This window comes from Pollicipes pollicipes, unplaced genomic scaffold (assembly GCF_011947565.3).
Source record: "Pollicipes pollicipes isolate AB1234 unplaced genomic scaffold, Ppol_2.1 Scaffold_3447;HRSCAF=4054_pilon_pilon_pilon, whole genome shotgun sequence".
Lineage (NCBI taxonomy): Eukaryota > Metazoa > Arthropoda > Thecostraca > Pollicipedomorpha > Pollicipedidae > Pollicipes > Pollicipes pollicipes.
In genome coordinates this window covers 19,163,713-19,172,075 of record NW_023596297.1, presented here as the reverse complement: position 1 = coordinate 19,172,075, position 8,363 = coordinate 19,163,713, and positions in this window count along the sequence as shown.

Below are 8,363 nucleotides of genomic sequence, written 5' to 3'. Positions count from 1 at the left end.
TCAGAACGGCGGGTCGCGCGATCAGCATCGCACAGCAACAGGCAGCCGCCGGGTCAGCAGACGGTCCGCAGACGGCAGCCGCACGGTCAGCAAGCAGGCGGGGGGGGGGGGGGGGGGGGGAGCAGGTCGCGCTCATCAGCAGACAACGGAACATGGATTGGCAGGTTGCGGCTTAATCAGAGTGTTGGCTCAGTAGACAACAGATTGCAGGGTGACTTCGCAGGGGCAGTGTAATCAGCAGACAGCGGAGCGCAAGGCCGCCGGACAGACAGCGATTGCCAGAGTTCGGCGGCCAGCGGTGCAAACGCTGCCATGGCCTCGTCAAAGACCCTTCAATAGAAGGCTGTGTTGCGTGCCATCGACGCTCATGCAAGCCAATTTACTGGGTGCCGTGCCGTTGCTTGCAGTGGTGCTGTCGCGTCACATCTCGCCTGGTTCCGACGACTACAGCACCCAATGCTCATGTGGTTGAGTTCAAGTACTCGGCCCAGTGTCCTCCACTGGATTATGAGCATCTTCCCGCTTATTACGACACAGCATTTATCACGGCACGTTTACTCAGTACAAGAAATCATATTTATACAACGCGTGTCAAGACAGGCTAGATTACGCTCAACCCACATCGCTGTCCGGTCTGGTTACACCTGCTCGACGCTCTCGGTACAACGACCTTTTCATTAAGCCATTTGAAAAGATTAAAGGGAATGCTACACACTGGAAGAAATTGAAGCAAGCACCAGATATTATGAAATGAACACACTTATAATCAATGGTACACTTTCAAGCGGAAAAAGCCGTTCTTGGCCATATATAGAATACATACAATACATAGAATGTCCCTGTTTAGTAAGCATGGTCCACAAAACATTGTTGACTTACGTCATCGCACCTTGCACAACAATGATTGGGAGTAAATTGGCGACCATTTTGTCTAAAATCAGGCTAAGGAACGCCAGATATCAATGACCTCGACAAGTATGTTTTCTTGGCCTTGATGGCCACATAGCCAATGAAATGACGGGATTTTAATGACGTTTTTGTGGCGTCACGGACGCATGGTGACCTTGAAATGGTCTCCCCGAAAAAAAGTCTGCAAATCTTCGCGGGCATGTAGGCTCAGACACTAGGAGGAGTTAGGTCTTGAGAAGGGCAGGGCTGCGAGCTGCACCGAATGATGTTCAAGATGGTTATTTCAGTTCAAAACCACACACCATGTGCAACACTCCCTCTAACAATGCTGAACACGGATCTTTCACACATCTAACCATTGCCCGTAATAATTTGCTTCAGCTTTTACCCAAAAATGAATTTTTCCAGTCAACAATAACATTCCAGTGAAATTTGTTCAGGTTTGCATGTATTCGAACTTTGTGTCTGAGCGTGGGTAAGTATGGCTACGTTTTATAATCGGTGTGCATTGTATCTTTTCTTATCTGGACTGCTTCTCGAGTTGTGCTTTTCTTATTCAGAGTGTGAGCGATCCGCCAGCCCAAAAAATTAGCAATTAACAACCTTATGAAAATCAAATTAAAACATTCAATCCCGAAACTTACCTGCAAAAGTTGCCTGCAATAAACATAGACATCTCTTTGAGACCAAGCAAGAAAACGACGGTCCGCTCAAAATTGAGGCAGACAGTTAAATCAATGTGCATACAATCATAGCATTTCGCATCTTTACAGAAATTTAATTTTCAGTATTCTGGCTAGTAACTGGTATGGCGTTTGTCCTAGTAACAAATGCCTGTTTTTCCACATTTTCACATTTACATCATTCGTGTACCACCACACATCGCTGCGAAAACAGGCTTGAAGCGTCCGTGTATAAAGTGAATTGGAGTAAGTAAACGTGTCAGCCGACAACTGCGCACCATCAACTTTTCCCTAATAACACGGTCCCAATCCCAAACTCAGCTGGCGCGGCCAATGTGTCACGTCACGACGGCAAGCCTTTTTGTGCAGGGTCAACGGCTTGAGTCTGTTCTCGACATCATAATTCAAAAAATTAAGCCAACTCATGCCACAGTCCGAATATGTATTTCAAAATTTGTCAGCGATCTTCCCAGGAGTGGAAATGTAGATGTGAATGGTCGAACATAAGAGTGCATGTGCTTGGTACACTGCATCGTTTTGTTGAGTCAGTGCTATCGAATCCGTCCTCAGTTTTAGTCGGAGCGCCTGCATTCCCCAATTCTTCCACCCATGGCGCGAGTGCTCGAGTCGCTATAGGCGCTCGCTATCCTGTCCCTATCTGGAATATCTGGTTATAGCTATCTGGAATAGTCACCAGCCCTGCCGCACCTGCATGGCTGGTGACGTCAGAAGATAGGGTGGACTGTGCCGAGCATCGCGACACGTTAAGCTTTGACCGCAATACTCCACCGTTGGCCCGGAATGTCACGATCGGATGGTGCGGTCAGGGCTTGCGCAGTGAACACTGCTTAGCGTGGGAGCGTATTCCAGAAATCCACCCGGTCACAATGCTTTGACTAAGCCTCAGTTCAATAGCACAGAAATTCATATCACACATATCGTTCTACAGCGAAGACATTCCCGTTGTCAATGAAAATAGATTACACTATTGCTAAGTGTTGTCCACCACCACCACAACAGGAAAAAGAAAGAAAAGCATGGTGCTGAGTTGATTCAAAGGAGGCAGATTGCATAGCACATAACTTCAGTGCGACATCATTCAACTCGGAAAATCCATTACGACCTCAGCCCAATCAAAGCTAAGAGAAGGTCCAAGTATCATTAAGCATTGGCAGCTCCATTAAACAAAGTGGTTGAAATCAATAAAACAAGGACGGATTTCGAATATAGTGAGCAACCTGAAAGGGAGTGTTCCACAGTTGAAGATTTTGAAGTAAGCGTCAGATATGATGAAAACGAGCTCACTTTAGTATTGGTATACTTTTTAGGTCGAAAAGACTACTCTAGACGGTACAATTCTTTGTTCAGTGAATATGCTCCTCGATGTGTCATGGTTTGATTACTTATCCTGCACAACGCTGATTGTGAACCAATCGACAGCCGTAACAGCTGGAAATCGCGCTCACTTTTTCTGGGCCTTGCTCGCCACATGGCCTATGGAATGGCAGGATTTTCATGACGTTATTATGACGCCATGAATGCCAAGGTGACTTTGAAATACTCTCCCCGATATACCTTTTCCCCTTTTAGCGGGCGAGTAACTCAGAAACTAAACGGGTTTAGGTTCGATGAATGGCAAGATTGTGAGTAGCACCGAAAGGTCTTCACGATGGCTATTTCAGTTACAACTCCATCTACATGTGGAACACCCTTTAAAGCGCGAAACAGCCATGATGTAAAGCCATAAATGTACCGCTCCAGTATCAGTCATAACATGATAACGTCGGGAATGCAGTGCGACAGCGTATACAGATGCAGCGTTCGCGCGGACGTCCTACTGCAAACCCCCTATCGCCCAGGCCTGCGACAAATATTCATGCTGGCTTCCCTTAGCCAGCCGAAAGGACAGTCGAAACGTGGAGTGAAAGACTCAATGAAACTGATCCAATCTCACCAGAGATGCGCACTGTGGTTTGTAATCCGTGGGGCACAGCCAACGCACGAGTACGCCACTGCTTGGAACAGAAGTTGACGCGCCTCCGCCCGATAATGGTGGCGGGAAGCCTGGCTGTAGCAGGGATGTCCGCGGCGGACGCCATGTGAGATCAACGCAGGAACATGAGACGAGATCAACTGGACCCTGGTTGTATTGGCGCTGGCCTTCCGCGCAATCTTAAAACGCAGTCCGTCTAAACCTGCAAGCGATGTATTATTTATATACATATATATATATATATATATATATATATATATCGTGTATATATATCGTTTAGGTGAGATGGTTCGCACAAAATTACCCATACATTCGTTATTAAATTAATATATATTATAATAAAGCTAGAATGTAATTACTTTACATTCTAACGTTCCGAGATCCTATCTCGTCGTCGGAGAAGACTGAATGGCACAAGAAATACGTTTTGTTTTAATTGATTAAAATTGTGCATTACTATTGGAAAACATCTTTTGGTGCGGAGAACACAAATGAAGTATGGCTAACTGAAGTAAGACAGAATCCTATTTTCGCTTTGATATCTATAAAATACACTCATAATGGGAACACTACAAAGACACAATGAGAACACTATTGACAAAACCACATCAAAAGTGCTCACCACCCACCACCTAGAAGCTACACCACCAAACAAAGTCCTGTATAACTCTTGAACTATTACGTGATGGGAGATGAATACTATTGATGTGATTGTGTCAACAGTGTTCTCATTGTTTCGCGGAAGTGCTCCACATGACGCTACTAAGAAAGTTATAAATCTCCCGGCTTTTTGGCGTTCTGAGTTCATATGCTAACAATACAGGTCTTTCAACATGTCAAGAAGTTTTAGTCAAAAGACGACGTCAGTCTCTGACATCCAGATCTCAAGGAACCAGGATCCTACTCCAACCAGTCAAGTTAGCGGCATGTGAGCATGATTTGTATGATATCGCGATGGATGGTAAAGACTGGATCAAAAGCCGTGTAAGCAGCCTTTGCGGAGCCTCTCCACGGTTTCCCCGCCCTCAACACAACACATTTGATGCCGAACGGTGTTCAAACAACAGCAGTCTGCGCACAATCGTAGGTCATCTGCTACAAAAAAACTTTTCAACGTCTGTGCCCGTTAGCAGCCCACCCATTGGCGTGAGAAAATCCGCAATGCAGAAGACGCGAAGCACTGGAACGGCTGCATTTCCAGCCACCCGCACACGTCTCTGTGAGGCCGTGCCGTCCGTGTGTTCTCAGGATGGTGTGACCGGCAGGGCTCGAGGCCGCTGCCGGAACCATGACGACTGGTGCGGTCAGCTCGGGTCACACGCACCAGCGCGATGATCGGCAGCCGAACAAGGCCCGGCCACCAGCCACCGGAAGCCGGCCTCGCTTGGGTGGAACAGTGACGTCAGCAGCGAGAAAAGGGTCGAATACAAAGCATCTCGGAATGCAAGAAACTGGCACCATGAGGATCCCTGTGTCATTGATATGAAGATATTTTAACCGGCTTGTTTTAATGAATGGTAGATTTCGGGAACACCTCAAAAGGTGCCATTCACTTAAAACAGCCTGGATGAAATATTGCCTTTCTACACTATCTATGTATCAGCACAATACTATCTTCAAACATATCACTGGGCCACTACGTAGTCCCCAATGAAGCGTTTTATGTCAAATCTTGATGACTGAAGTCTTGACTTGAAGTCTTGTCCTGCCGACGTGCGACCAATCCATCTACCCTCACTTCCTCAATGCCCATCTAAGTGCGAAATTTTGCCTAACAAGCCGACGTGCAACCAATCCATCTTTCCTCACTTCCCAATGCCAGCCTAAGTGCGAGGATTTTGTCTAACAAAACGCTGAACCCACGTTTATGACTGAATGAAGTCCGTGGGTAACAGTTCAACACAGTTGTGGGCTTTGTCTAAGTTGCGGCTGGCCAGAGCCTGGCATTGGATTTATTCGGATCGTATTTCTTGTTCACAAATCGTGGCACCACAGTCCTTCGCATAAAAACCCTGCACGCACACCTTTGTACGCCAATCTTCGTATCCCAAACCTTTAAAGGCAAAGATTCATGTCCGCAAAACTCATCCCAACAGAATACCGCATGTACCGTTGTGCATGTCATCTCTACCTGCGCACGTTTGTTGGTATTGCACTTCATCGTATGAAATGCTTCGTGACGTGGTTCTTCGCATACACATTTCTTCATATCGCATTTCTTTGCCTATCGAAAAGATCTTTCTGCATTGTCTCGTAAATGCATTTCTCGCATCGCATTTTTCGCGTTCACACTCCTCCGTATGACATATTTGATGTTGAGAGCAAAAATATAGGCATTTCTTCACTTCCCCGTTCATCCGCCACCCTTTCATTTTCTTTGTCTTACTTATAATCCACTTCATACGGTTATCAGAACCTTTTTTATGATCCGTTCCATACGATTAGCGGATAGTTACTTATAATCCACTCCATATGGTTAGCGGGTCCTTCTTATAATCCACTCCACACGGCTGGTGGGTCCTTCTTATAATCCACTCCATACGGTTAGCGGGTCCTTCTGATAATCCAGTCCATACGGTTAGCGGGTCCTTCTGATAATCCACTACATACGGTTAGCGGGTATATATATATATATATATATATATATATATATATATACACCTACACATATATGGGTTAACCAATCAGCTCCCCACTTGTGCCACTCTACGCAATGACGGGTATTTGAGAACCAGTTTGTTTTCATTTCAGGGAAAATGTAGCGAGCTAACACTATGAAGCTAACCCCAAGCACAGCATAATACACGCATGTTTTCCACGTAATTAGCACGGCAGTCGGATCAAAGCACGACTGTATAATGAGCAGTTTAACGAGTGCCCTTTTTCATACTCGACACGACAAATTTGCGCACATTCACCAAACAGCCTCGACGTGGGCGTCGAGCTGGCCTGAGAACGGTGATCACCGTCGAGGACGCCAAAATTGGATGTTTGTAAACCGCTGCGAAGGAAAAAATAACTCATAGTCTTATACCAAAGCGTGTACCAAGTGGAAATGACATCCACACATGTATAAGCCTGCATGCCATGCTCACTGACGCATGTCAAATGGGCCTACGGCAGAAACGCAGACTGAGGCTTAACGTCCAGTCAGCAAACCGACGCATATCAAAGGGGCCTAAGGCAGAAACGCAAACTGTGGCTTAACGTCTACAGTCAGCAAACTGACGCATATCAAATGGGCCTGCGACAGAAACGCAGAATGTGGCTTAACGTCCACAGTCAGCAAAGGCCAGTCGGATGCACCGGCCACGACGCTACAGTGGTATGGCGGCAACGCCGCCTTTTCTAAGAGGGAGTAATTCCCTGACTGCGACTCGGTGGTCAGAGTCAAGCTACTACACTGTGCAGTACTTCACGGAATATCAGTGCAACGCACATCGTGCCGCGTGAATGGTGATCACACATCGCAGTATATGTGCAACCGCTGCCGCATGATGTTTGGCAGAATGACAATGCAATCATACTTGGCTTCTGAACAATTTTAAATATTGGCGTATCATCACACGTAACTTAAGTTACAAATCAATTCAAACAAACTCGTCACCAGGAGCACTGCAACAGTGTGGTTAGGTTACGCCAAACTAGGGGCCAAAATGAGCACGCACGGCCACGGCCGTGACACACAAGTCCGTGTCAAGGTGTTAGGGAAAACATCGTGTGAAGCGACGGTCATGCCGAGAGTTCATCATTATGCTGGCAAACCCTCTCAAATGGTTTCGTGTACAATTGAGGAGTTTTTTTTTCAAAGTCTGAGTGTGAGAGATTTTGTCATTAACTCCTAAATCACGGTCAGTAATCGACAGTCGTCGATTACTCCAAAGAAAAAGATATGACTGAAAAAGCAAGAAATCGAACGTGTAATTATAAACCAAAGCAAAGAGTACTCAAAACATTTTCAAAAACCCGCACAGGAAATGTTTCACAAATTTTAAGAGGTTAGAACTGAAAAAACGATCTTAAGGATCATGTCATGCAGTTCACAGTCTTGCCCTTCATAAGACCTAAAACCTTCCAATGTCTGAGCTACACGCCCGCTAACATGGCCAGATTATTTCGTGCAGACTATTCCAAGGTCCCTCAGGCATGCATGAAGCCAAATCAGAAAGAATTAGAGACGTCATTCAAATCCCATTGCCCCATTGGCATGCGGCGTTCAAGGTCAAGAAATATGACTTTTAATCCAATAACTCAGCATCGAATAACGTCATAACCGAGAATGTAGATGTAAGTAAGCATCTTGAACTTACGGATAAATATGCCAGAACCAAAAGGAAGGGCCCAAGCACGAGCACATAACGATACTTTGTTCAGAAAACACCTCCAGCACCGCCACGGCCACCTCGCGGGAGATTTCAGTACTACGATGAGTCCCAAGAAGGCAATTTCGCACGGCCGGTTTCAGCACCATAACTTCTCACAAACGTTCCATGAGACAATCAAACAACAACGTATTTAGGTGCATATTTACTAAATAAAGGAACTGTGTTATCTAGACCAGTCTTTTCCACTTAAAAGTACACCCAGTTATAAGTGACCTTATTTCGTATATGATGCTAGCTTAAATACCTTCCAATGTGCATCATTTCCCCGAAGGGTACAGTGAAGTGGCGGTACTGCCAAAAACTTCACTAACAACTTTAGACTTGATGAAGTTTTTTACCCACAACTACTGTTTTATCTGAGTTTAATGACCATCCACTGCCTGAACGTATTGC